The sequence below is a fragment of the Chrysemys picta genome, chromosome 13, assembly GCF_011386835.1.
Source record: "Chrysemys picta bellii isolate R12L10 chromosome 13, ASM1138683v2, whole genome shotgun sequence".
NCBI classification, from domain to species: Eukaryota; Metazoa; Chordata; order Testudines; family Emydidae; genus Chrysemys; species Chrysemys picta.
In genome coordinates this window covers 40,960,555-40,981,183 of record NC_088803.1, presented here as the reverse complement: position 1 = coordinate 40,981,183, position 20,629 = coordinate 40,960,555, and the positions used below count along the sequence as shown (strand labels likewise).

Here is a 20,629-nt window from a genome sequence, read left to right as displayed (position 1 = left end):
GGGGGGGGGCACTTTTAAAACAAACAAAAACTGTGCATAATTCTGAAGGGGACTTCCTTACCCTAAACTTTGCTTTCAGCACTTTAACTGTATTCCATATGGACTTTTAACTCGTTTTAACTCAGCTTTGTTTCCTTTCTATAAAATTTTGTTCCAAGGAATTCTAGGGAGGACTGATCTTTTCAGTAGGAAGCATAGTTCTGAAAAGAAGTGACTAAAATGTGGGAGGGATTAAATAATAGTTAACATTTATATAGGGCTTTACAACACCAGAGTTTTCTACTGTACAAATATTAAGGGTTATAACCCTGATCTTGTGAGGTACTTGGCTCCTATCAACTCACTGAGATCACTGTGCTTGTATTTCTTGATCACACAGGACCTGATTCTGCAAGCCTTGCTCACATTGAGTAGTACTTACGCATGCAAATAATTCTGTGGGTTCAATGGGGTTCATGTATTAATAGGCTGAAAGGTGAGAGAATTGGACTGTATCTCTCACTACTTTACAGCACTCACGGATAAGGGCATTTGGTGATAACTGTGATACCCACTATGTTGGGTGTTCTTGTTTTGATTTTCTTGAGCTGTTGAAATCAATGGGATTACTCAGCATGAGTTGTACTGGAAGGGCTGCAGAACTGGAAGATGATACACCATGGAGATCCTCAAAGGTTAATTCAAATTGCCACTTCCCTCACTAGCTTTGGCGTACTGATGAGTACAACATGGTGTGTTAACTTGTATGCCATTTCCATAGCAGCTAGGAAAATAAATGTGCCTCCGTCCTGAAGCTCAGGCCCTCCTGAAAAAGAGGCTTCCTGACTGAAAATTTCAGTAGCCAAGTCTCCGTTCTAGACAGGCATTTGCCAGCTGGATGACCTCTAACTGGGCAACTGAATTTGTATTTGGGACTGTTATTAATCTGTGCCAAATATATGATCTCATGTGAAGCTTGTACTTGGTATTATTTAATTTGGTTCCAATTATTCCAGAAAAAACAATTAAGAAAATGAATAATTATAAAAGTAAGGTCAACTCAATTTTCTCTACTAATGTTTTTAGTTACTAAACTCATTATTGCTAATTCATTTCATAGTCTTTGCCATCTAACCTCATTTGTTTCATTTATAAGTGGCAAGAAGGGAGCATCATAAAACTTCAGTGAAAACAAAGCAGCAAAACCATGTCATTTTAGTGATTTCCTGAGCAAGTAATTATCCATTGTTAACCTTTATGGGAAGAACTCTTCTGATTTAACCACAATATAGTTGTTAAATTTATCAAACAGAAATTTCTCTCCTTCCATTTGTAACTGCAACTGCCTAAAGTAAAACAAAAATTTAATAATTGTATTATATATATTTCATTTATAAAATATATATATCCATTTTCTAAGGCTTAGAAGCAAGCCATTTTGCCTCTCTACTACATAATCAAAACTAAGAACTTATAAGTGAATTTCAAATAGTTTTTTGGTGAATCTGAGTCCTGAGCCTGCAAATATACCCTGGAAATCTTTTAAGAGCTGGTTCTCTCATAGTATGTAAGACCTGAGCCAAGATCTATTGAAATCAATGGGAGTCATTCTATTAATTTCACTGGACATCAGCTCAGGCCTTTTCACTTTAATCTTACATTAAGTTACAATGTATGGGCAGATCGCTGCACAGTTTACACCTATGGGAATTTTGCGCCACTGCGCATGCGCAGAATTCATTACTTCTCTGTAGAAAAATCCCTTTCTGACAGGGAAGCAAAGAGAAGCCTCAAGAGTGGTCAGGCACCACTCCCCAGCAGAACGGGTGCATTATTTCAGGCAACGAGGTAAATCACAGCAGGGGGCGGTGCTGGGGATGCCCCGGCCAGTGGCTCCTTCCCTGCGCCGAGCCCAGCTGCTAATCCTGGCTGGACTGGGGATGGGGAAGGATGGGACTGCCTTTTCCCTTAGGGTTGGCAGGTGTCCAGTTTTCGACTGGAATGCCCCAGTCAAAAAGGGACCCTTGTGGCTCCAGTGAGCACTGCTGACTAGGCATTTAAAAGTCTGGTTGGCAGGGCTGGCAGGCTCCTTACCTGGTTCTGCGCCACTCCCCAGAAGCGATGACATGTCCCTCGATTCCTAGGTGAAGAGACGGCCATGGGGGCTCCGTGCGCTGCCCCCATCCCAAGTGCTGGCTCTGTAGCTCCTATTGATTGAGAACTGCAGCCAATAGGAGCAGCAAGGGTGGCGCCTGCAGGCAGAGGCAGTCAGGGCCGGCTCTAGGATTTTTGCCGCCCCAAGCGAAAACAATTTTGGCCGCCCCCCCCTGTTTTTTTTTCTTACCCCCCCCCGGCCCCGCCTCAACTCCGCCCCTTCCCCAAATCCCCAGCCCTGCCTCCTCCCCCCAGGCTCTCAAGCCTAGGAGGGAGGAAGGGAGAGGGAGAAGCAGCGCGTGCGCCGCGGCCACTCAGGGTCTCCCCCTCCCTCCCAGACTCTCAAACCCGGGAGGGAGGGGGAGATCCCGAGTGGCCGCAGCGTGCGAATCAGCTGTTTAGCGCAGCGCGGCCGCTCGGGATCTCCCCCTCCCTCCCGGGTTTGAGAGCCTGGGAGGGAGGGCGAGCAGCGGCGTGTGAGCGGCAGCAGCGGAGGTGAGTTAGGGCGGCCGGGGCACATTTTTAGGGGCGGCATGGCCCACGCCAGAATGCCGCCCCTAAAAATGTGCCGCCCCAAGCACCAGCTTGTTTTGCTGGTGCCTAGAGCCGGCCCTGGAGGCAGTGCACAGAGACGCCTGGCCACGCCTCCACCTAGGAGCTGAGTGACATGTCACTGCTTCCGGGGAGCTACCCAAGGTGAGTGCCACTCGGAGCCCACTCCCCGAAACTCCTCCCACATCCCAACCCCCTACCCCAGCCCTTAGCCACCTCCCACACCCAAACTCCCTCCCAGAGTCCACTCGCCCTCCTGCATCTCAAACCCTGCCCCAGCTTGGAACCCCCTCCCGGACTCTGAACCCCTCAGCCCCAGCCTGGAGCCCTCTCCTGCACCCCAAACCCTCATTCCCAGCCCACTCTACAGCCTACACACACACACCTGCCCCAGCCCAGATCCCCCACTTCTCATTTCTGGCCCCACCCTGGAGCCCACACCCCCAGCCCAGAGCTTGTACCCAGGGCTTTGGAGCTGTGCTCTGGCTCCGGAGCAAGCTCCAGGCAAAAACCTGCAGCTCCGCTCTTCAGCTCGGGGCTCCGCTCCAAAGCCCTGCTTGTACCCCCCTCCCACAACCCCACCCTCTGCCTCAACCTGGAGCCCCCTCCCACACTCTGAACCCCTCAGCCCCATCCTGGAGCCTCCTCCTGCACCCTAAACCCCTCATCCTGTCCCCACCCCAGAGCCCACACCCCCAGCTGCACCCAAATCCCCTGCCCCAGCCCAGTGAAAATGAGTGAGTGAGGGCTGAGGAGAGCAAGCGACAGAGGCAGTGGATGGAGTGAGTTGGGAGATGGAGCCTCGGAGAAGAGGCCGGGCAAGGGATGGGGCCTCTTGGCAGGGGTGGGGCAAGGGTGTTCAGTTTTGTGCAATTAGAAAGTTGGCAACCCTATCTTCCCCTGCAAGGAGCAGACTCGGCCACCTCCGATCCACCCCCAGAAATCTTCCCTGGCTGCAGGACGTGCCGCACCCCTCCCCCTGCTTTCTGCCCCATTGCTCCTCAGCTGCAGGGGGAGGGGTCACTGTACAGGGAGCTGCTCCTTCTGTCTGCCACCCATGCATCTGGATCCCCCCCAATCAAACCTCCCCCCCCCGCACTCAGAACCTCCCCACTGAGCCCCCCACATCCTAACCCCCACCTCAATGAGTCTCACCTCCTGCAACCAGACCCCCATTCCTGCACCCACACTGTTGAAGCTCCCTGCACTTGAACCCCCACCCCAATGAGTCCCAATCCCCCTGCACCTGGACCACATCTCATTGAGCCCCCCCCACCTGACCCCCCCCCCCCCCCCCCGCTGAGTGCCATCCCTTATACCCAGACCTCCCCTGCTGAGCCCCAACCACCTTCACCTGGACCCCTCTGCAGAATCCATTACCCCTGCACCCAGAACCCCCAACAACCCCCTGTCCATCCAGATCCCCCCCCACACACTAAGCCGCTGTACACAGATTGCCCCACATTGAACCCTCACCCCACACCTGGATACCTCACACCAAGCCCCTCCACACTTGGATACTGCTGGGATGAACTTGCCTGCCCCACACCTGGTGCGCCTGGCATGGAGGGGCAGTGCCCTGGGGTGTTTCTCAAGCAGGTGTCAGGGTCAGGTACAGCTGAGTCTGTGTCCCAAGGGGCAGGGGAGCTGCAGGGTGATCTCTCACCTCCATGCAGCCAGTGGCCTGTGCTCCCCACTGCCATGCTGGAGCCTCCACATTTATTTATTGACTAATAAAATTTGCCAAATTTTAAAATATTGTGTTCAGAAATATTTTTTTTTGTGCAGAAATTTTATTTTTTTGGCACAGAATTCCCTCAGGAGTAATAGGTTGTGAGACCTGCTGACGTCAATGAGGCACTGCATGAGTTAGGGGACCATCTTCCTGCAAGAGGAGTAAGTCTCTCTTCTCGTGTTTCTAGCCAAAACCAAAAAACAGGAGGCGGTGACTGTGTTTTAAAAAAAAAAAATGCATATGGGAGAGAAGTTAAGGGTTGGGTTCTAATCTCGGTTATGCTACCAATCAATCTATTAAAATGAATGGAGTTACCTCTTATTTACTATACACTGATTTAAGATCCAAAAATGGCCTTAATGGAACTTTTTTAAACCATTAAACATGGCTGTTTGCTTTGAGTTTTAGGTGAAAGTTCTTATTCTATTTGAAGAGCGATCCCCAGTTACGACCAATAATGAAATAATTGTACTAGCTATAGAAAAATACTCCTATTTCAAAATCAAACTTATAGTAAAATCCTTTGAGCTATATTGATATGTAGGGATAGTAAATTTAACAATGACATGTTGATGGGAGCCTTCATAATTCCTTAATTGTAGGGAAACCATTATACAAGAATGTTAAGGTGAAAAGGAAACCTTTGTAGATGTTTAAAGGGGCATATCCACTTCAAGAAGCCTAAATTAAAAGGGGGGACAAAGGTCATGGGCAGTCTTTCACTGGTGATGGGTTTATTGAGAGGGAAGCCAGGAGAAGAATAAACTGCTATATAAATTTTTCTCAGTATGATGATACCAAGAAAAGGGAACATTTAAACTGAGAATTTTGGGGGGGGGGAAATAAATGAAGATTGGGGTATTTCCCTCCCCCTCCTGCCCAGTAGGGCTTCTGCTGATACTTTGGTAGCAGCAGGATATTTTATTGTCTCTTCAAGAAGAGCTATCAGTGCTCTTTGTGAGAAGAGAAGTGGATACTGTGTAACTGCCACATCACAAGTGCAAGTGAAAACCGAGACAAAGGATGTCATGAACGGCGTGCTTAATAGCATTACACATGGTGAGGCTGGTAAGAAGACTTCTACACATCAAAGCAGCTCATGTCTAGGGTCTGAGGTCTTCTATCCCTCCCTTTTCCTACCTTTCTCTCTATCATAGCCTTCATCCTTTCATCTATGCTCCTCTTGCCTCCTGATCTCCTCATTTTCTTTCCACCAATTCTGCTGGGATCCCCAGTTGTCCCCCTGAGAAGAATCAGCTCTCTAGATGATTTCCCAGCATTCCTATATCGAAAGACAGTGTGGATGACTCAAACAAGCAGTAACAAATTAGGCCAATTGCTTTATTAGAAACCCTTAAAAAATCCCAATTTTCAGAGAGGGTCTGTTTAAAACCTTCTAAAAATTGGGTCCCTTAAGAGATTTCTCAAGTTGGGCATCTAAAATCAGTAGTCACTTTTGAAAATCTTGGCCTAAGTGCCACAGGGAGACCAGGTATCCGCTCTTGCCAAGCCTTCAGACATTCACTAAGAACTGACAAACTCACAACTGGAGACCAGACCAGTTCATATGTATGTTAGATTTGCTGAAAATAGATATTAGTCTTATTAGAATGTTTTTACTGTTTAGACGAGAGGTGTGCAAACTATGGCCCGTGGGCCACATCTGGCCCACGGGACCATCCTGCCTGGCCCTTCAGCTCCCGGCCGGGGAGGCTAGCCCCTGGCCCCTCCCCTGCTGTTCCCCCTCCCCCACAGCCAAGCTGCTGTGCAGGCAGCGCGGTGGGCGGCGTGTCTGGCTCCAGCGGGGCAGCACGGCTGCCAGACATGCTGCTCTGAGTGGCCTGGTAAGAGGGGCCGGGGAGTTCCAGGGGACAGGGAGCAGGGGGCGGTTGGATGGGACAGGGATTCTGGGGGACTGTCGGGAGATGGGGGGGGGGGGGGGGGGGTTGATCAGCGTGGGAGTCCTGGAGGGGCCTGTCAGGGGGCGGGGGTGTGGATAGGGGTCAGAGCAGTCAGGAGACGGGGAACGGGGGGGGTTGGATAGGGGGTGGGGCCCTGGGAGGGGGTGGTTAGTTGGGGGTGGGGTCCCGGGAGGGGGCAGTTAGGGGACAAGGAGCGGGGGGGTTGGATGGGTCGGGAGGTTCTGAGGGGGGCAGTCAGGGGGTGGGAAGGGGGAGGGGTCAGATGGGGGGCGGGGGCCAGGCTGTTTGGAGAGGCAGAGCCTTCCCTACCTAACCCTCCATACAGTTTTGCAACCCCAATGTGGCCCTCGGGCCAAAAAGTTTGCCACCCCTGGTTTAGATTCTATGAAATGCTTATGAATTGCTGCATGCATTAATCTCACTTGTAATGTCTGTATTCCATGCTATAAGAAAATTATGTAAATTTTGCTTTATAACTTTTGAAAATGTTTTGCTCTGAAGTTGTGAACCCAGGGACAAGAATTGTCATTTCCACCCCTTGCCCATCCAGGAGGACTATCGATATTTAAATGGTCCGTTATAAGAAAAAAACATTATTAGTTGCCCCACCCATGCAGGAGGCCTTGTTCCATTGCTTTGAATGCTGGAAGAGGGAAATAAAAATAGTTGATGTGAAGATTTTTTTTCATCTCTTTGACCCTGTGAGAATTCGGACAGCAGACATACCAAACTAGATCTAGTGATCCTCAGTGGCTGCTTCCTGGGTCCGCTCTGAAAGATGCTTTGAATTGATAGATCACTATAACTCTGTCACTCTTAGGGTTTAGACTGCAGCTTATTTGTTCAACTGTTTCCTTGCTTTAACCTGTACACAACTATCTTATTTCTCTTTCCTAATTAATAAACCTTTAGATAGTTTATTACAGGATTGGTTATAGGCACTGTCTTTGGTGTAAGATCTGGGATCGAGGACTGGCCTCTTGGGATGGGAAGTAACCGAAGTATTGTGTGATATTTTTGTGTTAGTGACCATTTATCATAGTCCAGTTTGTCTGGTTGGCAAGATAGACTGGAGAGTAAAAGCACTGGTCTAAGGGGTCTGTCTGTCTGACTCCATGGTAAGACCATTATAATGATCCAGGAGTTCCCATTTGTTACTGACTTTGTAAAACCTAATTATCAAACATACCACCACTTGGAGGGATCTGCCCTGTTTTTGACAGTCTGCCCTGAGCTAGGCAGTCATGGTCATGAGCCACTCCACACACTGTGACACTCTATATGTATATATCTTTTTGGGGAGGGGCAGGAAAACGTTATCTGAAACGAAACTACTCAGGTTGGCAACAACTGCATGTCTCTAGCACCTCTGTGAAAATTATACTAAACTAGACCCATAAAGCCTTTGATTACTTAGGTCACAAGATTATAAGCATGATTTTTAAAAAGTGCCAAAATGGCTGCTTTTTTTTCCTAAGTAAAATATTGTGACACCTCCACAAGGATCTTTCTATTCAGACTTTTGGCTAAAACCTAGTGTGGGAACAGTTTAGTATCTGATATATCCTCTGCCAGAGATAATATCCTGCCTTGGAAGGGAGGTGGATTTGAAGAACTAATAGGTCTTTTCCATCTATAACTATTGCCAGTATTCTCCTATTTTTAATCAGAAAAATGTGTTGCTGAAAAGTACAGAGAATAACTATCACAATTGCCTGTACCAAAGACAAATTTTGTTGGACGAGCAGAGATGTTGATGAATGACATGATTTGAAATGTTTTCATCCTAATGGCTTCCTCTGCTGGTGTGTTTTGTTTTTTGTTTTTGTTTTGTTTTTTCAGTTGCCAAAACATTTTATGAGCAGATTTGTGGATAATGACACTCTTACTTGGGGGTTTAAATAAAAATCTGTTCCATTTGCAACTGAAAAGACCTAGAATTAAATTAAGCAAACTGGGTTGGATTCTGATCTCACACCAGTAAAATAAATCAACTGAAGTCAATAGAGTTACACTTCTAGAAAACTGTGTAGTAAGTGAGCTCCCAATCACAGTCCTGTTGTTTCTTCCTTGGAAAAAGTTAGGGTCAGAAATGACTGATATTGACAAAATATTTTCTTGCAGTAAATTTTCACTATCCACTAGGATGGGCTTTTAATATGCAGAAGTTCCCACTTTCCTGGCCTAAGCTGGAACCATTGGAAGGAAAGGCAAAATTAATTAAGCATTGCAAATGTCTTACTTTATAATCAGTCCCTTTGTCTAGTATTCACTATGAGTCATCATACTTGGGGGGGAGGAGTCAGAAACAGGGCAAAAATGAGAAGTCTTTTGTCCAGACAGACCTCATGGTGGACAGTCACACAGAGCTTAGACTTGAGCAGAAATGAACTAGGGAAAAGGTTGTTTGGGAATTGTTTGATAGAAGTACTCATTCCTTGTGAAAAATTTAACAAGAAGAGTGCAGAGCTGACTAGTTTATATTTCTTTTTCATGTGTAACTAAGAGCAAATATTCAACACCTTTTAAATCCTACATTAGAACAGAAAGATGCAGGAACCTCTAGTTCATAAAAGGATTCATAGAGCCTTAGGCCAGATCCCCCGCTGGTGTAAATCTGCATCGCTCCATTGAAGTCACTGGAGGCTGTGCCAAATTATGTCACCTGAGGGTCTGGCCCTGTGTCTTTTATTTGTATAAATGTGTGAGCCTTGTTGATGTCACCTGTACAACTCAGTTGACAGTCCAGTGGAATGAAAAGATCTTAGGAGATTAAGTACTGAGAAATGAAATCTTATTCTGTAGAATAAACTGGAAACCTTAAAACGGTAAACCTGTAATTGTCGAATTTTCAACCTCACAGTCAATGTGCCACTGAAAATGCCCTGACATAGCTGAAGCACAAGCACTGTCCTGTGAAAAATCTACATTTTCATATGTAAATCACATATTTTATGCACGCAAGGCCTATCGAGGGATTTTGCAATTCCACCCATTTTAGTGTGCAAGTATGGCGTGTGCATCCAATGATACATCTACACTGCAAAAAAAAAGTGTTCTTTTGGGTTAGCTAATCCAGGTTAAAATAACAATGAAGACATGGCAACTTGGCTTTTAATTCAGGCTGGCAGCTCAAGTTCAACCCCAAACTCCCTTAAAAGCTTTAACTCAAGCTACTAACCTGTGTTAAAAGCAGAGTTGTATTTTTTGTAGTGTAAACAAACCACTAAGAGGCCCTAAAAAATGTGGCCCATTATCAATCTTTCCAGCCAGCAGAGTGTATGATGTATGGGATTTTTGCATGGCATGTTTCCACATGTAACTAGAAAAGGCCACTATCCTCGAAGTATGAACTTCTGTAATATCATGGGAATGTCATGGGAACTTCTGTAATATCATGTATCATCTCCTAATAATGCCAAAGTGAACTCTTATGTCTCGCTTTGCAAGGAGATGCCCACAAAGCCCCTTTTGCTGTTTAATCCTTGTAGGATGTCCAGATCTCATTGCAAACATCTCTAATAGGTGATAAATATGCCAGCATCTGCATCTTCAGAATGCTCATCCAAAACAGTTATACAAAACACTGTAATATTTTAGTCTGTAAACATACATTTTCTTTTTCTTAAAAGTAGGTTGGAGAGAAGTGGAAATTAGAATCCTTAGATCATAAGGTGACATCCTGGACTAATTTAAATCAATGGCAAAACTCCAATTGACTTAGAGGGCCAGCATTTCACCTATAATATTTAGGATATAAAAAAGACCTTTCACGTTCTACCTACACTATTATCAGGCCAGTGCAATGTTGATTCCTCTAATATATTTTCTGGTGTTTATTTTCCAACTACTTTTAAACAATGGGGTTTCTACCACTTTCCTCAGGATATTATTCCACAATCTAATAGATCCTGTTCTTGCTGGACTTTGAATCAGCTTTCAAAAACCCACTCGTTTCTTCAAAGCCTTCTGAAAAAGATTTGTTTTTTTGCGTTGCCGGTATTCTGATTTGTTATTCATCTTGTGGATTTTTAAAGATCTCTGTACTTGGTATTCAAATGAATGGCCTTGCTGTATTTGGCTGGATAAAACACATTCAGTACAATGTACATAATACTTGCATTTCTCTGATATGCATACTTGGTAAAAGCTTTCTCAGTTTCATCATTTAGACAGGTCGGATCCAGTAAATCATGCACTGCACTCGGAGTGGGATGACAGTGGGGTTGGGGGTAGAGGAAAATAGCGGGCAGCTGCTGCAGGAGACCTATCCAAAAGCCTTGAGCCAATGTTTAAACCTGAAAGGTGTGAAGTGGTTTGAAATGCATTAAACTGATATTCCTTTTTTTTCTCCACTTGCAAATGCCTCATTAGAGGTTTCAGTAGAACAGGGGTTGGCATATCCCTCGCCCGCGCCACTTCCCGCCACCCCCATTGGCCCGGGACGGCGAACCGTGGCGAGTGGAGGCCGCAATCAGCCGAACCTGCCGCTTCAGCAGGTAAATAAACTGCCCCGGCCCGCTAGGGTGCTTACCCTGGCGAGCCACGTGCCAAACGTTGCCGACCCCTGCAGTAGAAGCTTATGTTTCTATATATGGTCTGCTCTTGTTTCTAACCCCATATGTACCAAAGTATCATACTAAATCTATTCTGCCACTGGCCAGTTGTGGACCCTCGCACATATCACTTAGTTCTAGATTTTCAAAAATGTCCACTAGTGTTGAGTACCTCTGTTTTCTTGGATATCCAGCTTGAGACATATGGGGCCTGATTTTTAGAAAAGCTGAACATCCTACACCAGCTGATGAAGTCAATGAGAGTTGCACGTGTTTGACAATGCTTAAAATTGTATTTGATATTTCTAAAATTGGGGGCCCAAATACTGAGGTGCACACAACTAGTGGATACCTTTGAAAATCTAGTCCTTAATTCCTCTGATTCAGTTTCTCAGTGTATAAAATGGGAAAGTGCCATTCTGGATTCAGCACTGTGCGATGCCAGCTCTGACAGAGGGATGTTGTTGTGATAACAGAATATCCATTGCCCCTGCTCCAGTGGGTCACCCCACCTCTTGAACATTTTTGTGCCTAGATTTATCAGTGAAGACCTCATTGCATGCTGCAGAAATCCATTTGACCATTGTATGGTAGTGGCAGCAGCAAAGTGGAATGGGTAACCTGGTAATCTGTCAGTAGAATAAAAATACATCCTTGATCTCAACAGTCTGAGAAGGAAAGTCTCTGAGCTTGATTCACCTCTCACTTTTATACCAGTTTCAAACCCCGTCTTGGAAACTGGCTATTCAGCAGCTAAAGTACAGTAGCTAGGGACATCTCCTACAGTATATACAGTGGACAACGGAGAAATACTATCTGAGGGCCAAGTTCGGTTCCCATGGAGGGGTAAATTCAACATAACTCCATTGACTTAAATCTAGTCAGTCCAGACTTGCACCAGTGTAAATGAAAGAGGAATTTAGCCCTTGGCTAGAATTTCTCCACTTGAAAGTCTCCATTCTCCACAGTATGCTGTACGGATATGTGCCCCCATTATAACTTTAGCAACTGTAAGCTTAACTGCTGAATAGCCAGTTTGCAATACAGGTTTTGCTATTCATAATTATTGTCTGGAGGAAAAACATCAGTAGACTGTGTGCATAAACAGGCCAAGTATCCCTGTTAGATGAAGGCAATGGTAATTTAGTGGAAGGGATCAACAGAAAGGCAAACCTATTGCATCTCATCATTCTCCCTTAAGCTTTCACTTAATTTCCTCCTAACACACATTGTCATGACTTTTTTTAATTTCACACAAGCTTTTGTCAAGGTTAGAACATCTAATCAGTGAGAACAGAACATTTGTCTTTTTTTTTAATTTAAATTCACTGCTTGCTAGTCTACTCCCTTAAACACACAAGAACACAAACTATCTTCACAAACCTATATACACACTGTCTCTCATTGTCTCACATCCTTGTGTGTGTATGCACATGCTCTTTCTCTGCTTCTCTCACTCACTCACAATCACAGTTTTCTTCTTCAGCATCTCCAGTTTTACTTCATAACTATAACATATCACTGGATCCCCTCTTGCATGGCAATTGTCTTGTTTTTTTAAGGAAAATAACCTTTTGCTTATCTTAAACCTAGAACAATGGGTGTTTAACTGAGTGTCAGAGAGAGAAAATTAAAATAATCAATGTAATTTGCAGTCTGGTCAATGTCATTGGTATTAATTTACTGCTCCTCTCACCTGATCAGAATCCTTTTACCCTTTCTGCTACTTGGTAGCGTCTCAGCAAAAATTATCAGCATCACCCCACTTCTTGCTGTAGGCTGTCAAAACACAACGTACTATAGGCTTATCCATGCACATTCTAAAAGAAAAAGTCCTTCATTTCTCTTTCAGATTTCTAAGCCTTGTTTATGTACTAGCCCTATAAGTATTATGAATAAGAATATAAATTCCTTAGAATTTTTAAGGCCTGGGTGAAAACAATAAGATCTGTTCCAGAAATACAATTTAGGTATTTTTCGCCTCACATTAATTGATGATCCTGCTGCTGCCATAATGGGGCAGTTTCCCAATAGCCTGGACATGTCTGTTCTTTAGTTGAGGTCATGATGATAACAAAAATTGCACATTTAATAGTCGAATTGGGGGTGGTGTCAGGTTATCTATCAAGGGATCACTTTGATCCATGACTTCTATGAAGCACACATCCCCAAAAGAAACTCTTGTACCTGTTCCATTGGGATTGAAAGTTATTCTATATAAGGAGTCAAAGGTAATTGGGCCCCCACTAATCCACAATCCCATAATACCGGTCACCATGAAACAGAGAGATTTATGACCAAACTTGTTTTAATAACAAATCTTTCAAATTGATTTTTAAAGAGATATGCTTCACTAATTTTATTAGTTGTAAATTCTATATTTATCTAGCCATTATTAGTAAAATCTGCTTAGCTTGAAAACACAAAGTTCTCACCCCCCCCCCTTTTTTTTTTCTTGTTTTTTTTCCTCCACTGGATTCCTAAAAGCAGCAAAAAGATAACCAGAGTTCTTGTTGACTTCATTGTTTGCGCACTGGTACCATCAAACATCCATGTGAATGTGAACAGATCTGAGAAGTTTATGCTTGTTCATTTACAAAGTAGAACTGTACTGCAGACACCTAGTAAGAGACATTGTCTGCTCCAAAAAATTTACAATCTAAATAGGAAAGACAGATTGAGGGCTTGTCTTCACTCCCCGCCCGAATCGGCGGTAGAAATTCGATCTCTCGGGAATCGAATTATCACGTCTCGTCGGAACACGACAATCGATCCCCGAATCGATGCGCGTACTCCACCAGCCCAGGTAGGAGTAAGCGCCATCGACAGGGGAGCCGCGGCGGTCGATTTGCCGCCGTCCTCACAGCGGGGTAAGTCGGATCGGATACATCGAATTCAGCTACGCGAATTTGCGTATCTTAAATCGATTCCTCCCCCCCCCCCAGTGTAGACCTAGCCTAAGTGAATTGTCCAAGGTCATATGGGAATCCTACATTAGAGATGAGCATTTAATGCAGCTCTTCTGATTCTCATCCTGGTTCAGTAACCACAAGACCAATTATTCCGTTATCATGGCCAGATCTTGGGATAAGTTTCAAGCAAACCCGGGTTGACTGTGTTCGAGCCTGAAATCAGGTGAAACTTTTCAGTTGTGGCCGAGTTTTGCTTTGAGCTTGGGGAGCGCTCACAGGGTATAAATGTATGCAAAGTTAATGAAATTAAAAAGATGTTTGCAGGAGGGGTGGGTCTCAAAGTCCAGGTTCCAGCCTGAGTAGGAATGCCAATACCGCTATTTTTAGCCATGTAATGCAAGCAGGAGTCAGTTCACCCAGGGTCTGAGAGTCACAGGAGAAGGGGAGGTTGTTTTGGTGTTTTTACTATATAGATGTTCCCATGGTTTATTGTGTGTCTTGCATAAATGGTAGCTATTTAGCTTTCTATAAACAGGGAAGGTGCTTGGAATCAGAAGAATAATCTCCACCAATGTATAACCGCTTCTTAATGTGATCAAGCATTAGGTCCTTTAACTGAGATTCTGTCATTCTCTAAGGTCCTGGTGCTATCAAGGACACTCACGCTGGTGTACCTATATCAGTTCAGTTACTATTGTCCAAATTGCCCCGTGCAATTTAGTTAGCATCAGTGCAGTGGTATAGTCTGGTGTAGCACTGGTATAGCTACATTAATGTAGTTATACCAGTGTGAATTTCCTTAATGGAGGCCGTACCTAATGTTCACTTCACTTCCTGACAGTTTTCTGGGCTTGGAATCTACATTTCAGCCAAACACTTGCCCTAGCATTTTCTGATGAAGGTACAGCACCCTATGTTCCTTCTCTTTCATACATTTTAAATTCATGTCACTAGGCAATTCATATGAACAGCCCTTTCCTCTATTTTCCATCATGTCTAAAGCACTAGGAGAAGAGCTTTGGGAGGGCACCAGGAGAATAATGTTGATAATTATGGTTTTAAAGTTTTAAGAGGCTTCATGCATCATATGAAGTTTTACACTTCACCAATAACTTTTAAAACATTTAAATTGATTTATCTACAATTGTGGCATATTTAAGACTTTTAAAACACCATGGCACATGTGGCTTTCCCGGCATGTTCTGAAGTATTTTGAAAATACTTTAGAATACGTTAATGTGTGACGTGTCTACAGGCTATTAAAAATTATCAGAGGCGTAATTAACTCTTTAAGCTGTCTGCTTAATGAAAGCCGCAGATAAACTAAGGCATTATATATCACTTAGTCTCAGTTGTGCTAAATTGCTCAGCCTTTAGTCACAACAATTGTAACGAAGCTTGGAATAAATCATGCGGAGTGTGCTCATAATGCTAAACCTATGACTTTTGTTTGTGCTTTTGCGAGCATGAATTCTTTCTCATTTCAACAACGCAATAGAAACAGGAAGTGTTTCTAGTTTATTCTTTTCATGTTAGATTTAAATTTGTGCTCAGGTGTAGGTGGTTCTCTTTATTTTTTCATAGTCAAACCCTTTTTGTTTTTTTGTTTTCCTGTCTGCAATTAATTTATATCAAAGAATTTCAGCCTCACTAATGAGTTACTTTGAATTATTTTACTGGTCATTAGCTGACCGACTGACAGAGTTTGTGATCACCTTTCAGCCCCTCACCCTCCACCCGACCTTCCCCACTCATGGGTTGTTTTTTTCAAATTTACCCACCTGTTCATTAGAGATGGTCAAAACACAGAATTTCCATTCTGCAGAGAATGCCAACATTTCGAAACTTCCTTTCATCCTTAATCAGAACAAAAATAAATAAATTTCAAAAATTTCAGCAAAACAAAAATTCTGAAAAATATTGTTTTGGAAATATAGAAATGACCTAATTAAAGCACTTGGTTTCAGACCACAAGGCCTCAATATTTTGGCATCACTTCTCCTGCCATGGAAGTGCAGCCACCACTTAGGATGCAGAAGCTGTTTCCTATTTCAGAGCAGTACTAAACATTGTACAAATAGGAAGATGAAGGAATACCACACCCAACAAAACTGCAGAGGACATTTATCAATTGAGGTACATATTTGGCCCCATCCCTATAGTAGCTCGAGTGCCTGACAATCATTGAGTGAAATAATCATCATATTGCCCTTGTAATTATGGAAATATCTTCATTTTGCAGATGAGGAACTGACATTGGATCCTCAGATCCAGGGCCAGCTCCAGGCACCAGCGCTCCAAACATGTGCTTGGGGCAGCACTTAACAAGGGGCGGCACTCCGGCTCCTTTTTATTTTTTTTTCCTTGGGGTGCAAAAAGCCGGAAGCCGGCCCTGAGCGGAGGTGAGCTGCAGTGGTGGGGGGCGCGGGGAGGGCCGTAGGAAGTAACCCTGGGGGGAAGCGGGGGCAGAGGAACCGCTCCCCCCCCAGCTCACCTCCGCTCCACTGCCGCCTGCTCCCCCTAGCCCGCCGCTACTCCGCTTCTCCCCCTTCCTCCCAGGCTTGCCTGGGATGGGAGGGAGGGGTAGGAGGGGAAATGCCGCGCGCCCAGGGGAGGAGGCAGGGCCGGGGATTTGGGGAAGGGGTTGGAATGGGGCGGGGAAGGGGCGGAGTTGGGGCGGGGCCGGGGGGGGCGCAGGACATCTTTTTTTTTTTTTTGCTTGGGGCAGCAAAAAACTTGGAGCCGGCCCTGATAAGATCACAAGGGAAGTGTGTGGTTTTAGGAACAGAACTGAGATCTCCTGAACCCTAATCCAGTAGCAAGGCCATGTTTCCTTGCTCAAAAATAGGCAAGAAGTTGGACATCGCTGTGAGGTTAGCACCCTTATTAATTTTTCATAGATCCAAAAATATTGCCCAACCTTTAAAAATAAAAAAAAAAAAAAAGAAGAATGCACTATGGCTTATTTCCTAAATCAACCATATGCTGGAATTTTTATCTTCACTCCTGAGTTGAGAGATCACATAATGCAACTGCAGTCAATATTTACATTTCATGTGTTCATATTTAAAATAGAAAACAGGAAATTGTATGTAATAAAACTGACATTTGTGCTGACCCCTTATCACCTTTTCGACTGTGGTTCTTTCGTAGGGTGGAAAACAGGCTGTACTCCAGGGAGGGTAGAACCTTGTTGTCTTTTTGAAATAGATTGAAACAGAATCTCCCCAGAGCACTTTTACTCACACGTCAGAGGCACCTCACCCTTAACTTTTCTGTGATAAGGTGGGGGCCTTTTGTCCACTCACAAACAGAGCTGAAAATTATTTCTGCTTCTCTGATGACAGATCCTGTCTATCAAAAATGAAAGATGGGCATTTTCTTAAAGGAAAAAAAAAAACACTTGACATGAAATTTGAAAAATGGTATGGCTGCTCTTGGCCAGACTTTTTAAAGAAAAGTTGACAGAAAATTTGAAATATGGTGTCTAAGCCCATTCTATCCTCTTTTTCTCCCATAAAGAGTCAGCTGCTCTCCATTATCAGTATGCTATGTGGGCCAGTGAGTTAAATATTATGATCTAGCACTGCACAAAAGTCTGAATGTTTTTACCATATTTACATTGTATTGTCATTTTTCTGATAATGAGTTGAACATTTAGCCACTCTTGGTTACTAAAGAGTTCGTCCCAGATCTTCAGAATTGAATATGTGCACATTTGCACACCTAACATGCTTGCATATTTATGACCCGGTCCATCTGTCACTGAAGTCAATGGGAGTATCTCCATTGACTCCAATGGGAGTTGATTTGGCCCTCACAGCACTTCATGTGTGTGTGCTTACCTGAAGGCAGAATTCATCCAATGTGTATTCCCACTAGAGTAATGCTGTTGGGTACTGATTCCATTCTCACTTCATGATGGTGTAAAGCAGGAGTCATTCCAAATGAAATCAGTGGCACAAATGTTCTGCTCCCAGATCCAATTTGAAAGGTGGGATGGATCAGCCCTCTTCTTCTTGCGGCTAATGTTGTTGGCCCTGGTATAGATTAAAGTAGCGTTGGGGCAGCTCTAACTTGTGACAGCTGGCAATGCAGTGCCCAAGGGATTATATATCATATGGAGATGTCCAGAACACATTGTATTCAGGCTATTCTCTTTCTCCGTCTCTAGTAACATGAACACACCCCTGCACGCCGCTCGTGAATGGCAGAGTGGCACAGAAGCTAGATACATAGGCTCTGTAACAGATAAGAAATTCCCTCTGCCAGGGGAGTTCTCAGCTGGCCAGATCTATCTCCTATCTTGAGTAGTGCAAAGAGGCTGGAATGCAGTAGAGATTCCAGCTCAGTGGTGTAATTCAGATGCAACACTTCTATGTGTGAAATCAGAATCATGTCATAGATATCAAGGAAAATGAACATCTATAACAGGCCATGTATGGCAAATTAGAAAGGAACTGGGAAACTGCAAAGCAATGGGGTAAAATTGCACTTAAGTAAAAGTGATGCATGTTCTTGGAAGCCCACATTCAGTATCTAAAGTTAATGAAGTTCTAGACTTTAGGTTTGAACCTTTGATATAGCAAAACATTTTGTAATCCACACCCTGTGCAAGTACAATTGCCATTTTAAAACTTGCTCGTATCTTTTGCTGCATTAAAGTATGGTTCCTCCAAGCTATCTAAAGACCCTAGTCCACCTAAAGGGTGACGTGTCTTAAGAACTCAATACATTTAGTGATGACACGCCTTTTTGTTTCTTTTGAAAGTAATAGTGGGTGTAAAAAGCTATTTAACTAACAAACTTTGTTACCTTCCTCTAACAGAAATAAATTCTAGGGGCAAAATATGTTGCCATATAAAACCTCTGTGAGTGCCAATTTTTAGTCTAGAATGAAATTTCACCACAATATAAGCCTTTGATTGTAGGAATTTATACTAGATATTACAGTTATTGAATGTAAAATTGATACCGAAAAGGTTTAAAAGCAACTGCCAAAAGAGGTTGGTTGGTTGGCTTTTTTACATTGGCTTGCAAGGAATATACAATAGTGATTTATTTTTTAAATGTAAAACAAAGGCTTAACTGTCCAAACAAAGGCTCCTTAATAACAGGGGATAAGCATAGTATACATGCTTAGATTGTTGGTTAGGAATGTTTGTTTAGCTAAACTAAATCAATACCATCACCCCAACTTTCTTGAGCAACCCTACAATAACAAACCATTGCGTAACACTGTAGTGTTCCTGAGCAACAGGAAAGTCAGATCAGTGTGCAGAGTCCAGTACTTGTGAGCAATATTACAATAACAAAGGAAGTTGGAGCAATCCAGAGTCCATACCCAGTGCTTATGAATAGCATTACTGTTAACAATCCATTGTGTCCAAAACACAACATTCCTAAATAACTTTATAAGTATGAACCAAGAAGTATGTGAAATACAGGGAGGGGGGAATTTGCAAAGGAACAGATGTCTGCTTCCATTTCCCAATGGTTTTATTTTAAACTACACTGAGGAAAAGAAGATTTTTAGAACTTATGAAAAATAACTTGACATTGCCTTTTTAAATTGTCTATTGATATCCTAACCCATACTGGCATTTGTTCATCCAGATCTCTCTACACACATGTATTCATAATGATACATCCTTCAAATGGCACAGTTCTTCTGTGGTTGCTACCTGTCAGTGCTTGTACTCGAGAACCTTGAATATCAGTGACTCACTAATGTTTTATGATATTTTACCTTACTTTATGGTAGTCATTTATGACAAGACCAAAATGACATAAACTGCCATAAAGCAAAGCAGTGCAATCATACAAATGACCATAAATCAAGGTAGCAACACAAAAAGGTCATAAAAGGAAAGAAAATTGAAGAAGAAAACATTTGAGCTTAGATTCAGAAGTCTGGAGTTGGCAGCCCCAAAGTTGAGGACAGATGGATGTGAATAAAAGCAAATTCAGTGTTCCACTGTTACTAATCATTTTGTGTGTGCATGGATGCATCGGCAGATTGATACATTGTTAAATCTTCTTTACTTATAAGCCTGTTATGATGCATATATTAGGCTGCATACAGTGTGCCCAGGTCTTTCTGGTGACACAGTAGCTTCTATTTGTCTCAGTTTGCTCTTGAAGTTGTCCCCAATGTAAATAACTTTTAAGGAAATTTCCCCATAGCCTTTACATATTTATTCAGAGACCATTTTACTGTCCCGTTGCACTGTAAAATAGTCAGGGTAGGTATAGAGACTTCCTAGAAAGATGATGCATCCTTTGGCTGGGGGTCGAGAGGCTGTCTAGTCTGATCAAGAGAGAAGATTGGATGTTGCTTGGAAAGGGGATTAAAACAAAGCTCCAGGCAGTTGTGAAGTGGGGTGGGTGGATCAGGTTGGAAGTAGTAGTTTATTCCTCTGTATGAGGTCAGAAATAATTGAAGGGCTCTGTCCTGTGTGATGGTCAGTGTGCCATGGAAAGGAGTGAATCAATGGGAATGGAGGCCCCAGCATCTCACAGTATCAGAGGCTAAAAGAGAGGGGGGGGAACTATATGGAATGTAGTAGAACTGTATGTTCACCACACCTTAAAGTTATACTATCATAAAAATGAGAAACTGCTAGTTGTAGAGATAACAGCATTTATGAGGAGGATTTATGGGCAGTTCATGTGGTATGAATATATACAGTACAAAACACCAGTGGGGATAAATTCCAGTGGACAGTCCTGTTGTTTTAGCAGTAACCTTGACAGTATTGTTGGTATCATTATTTGACTAAATAAAGTGTTAATGGAATAATATATATTTCACTTCTT

The 20,629-nt window shown here is 43.4% G+C and overlaps 1 long non-coding RNA gene across 2 annotated transcripts in view; it reads left to right on the top strand.

The window, feature by feature from the left end:
• The window catches only part of LOC135975350 (uncharacterized), a 187,863-nt gene that overhangs the window by 22,371 nt on the left and 144,863 nt on the right, over positions 1–20,629 (top strand). The gene's annotated exons all lie outside the window — the stretch shown is intronic.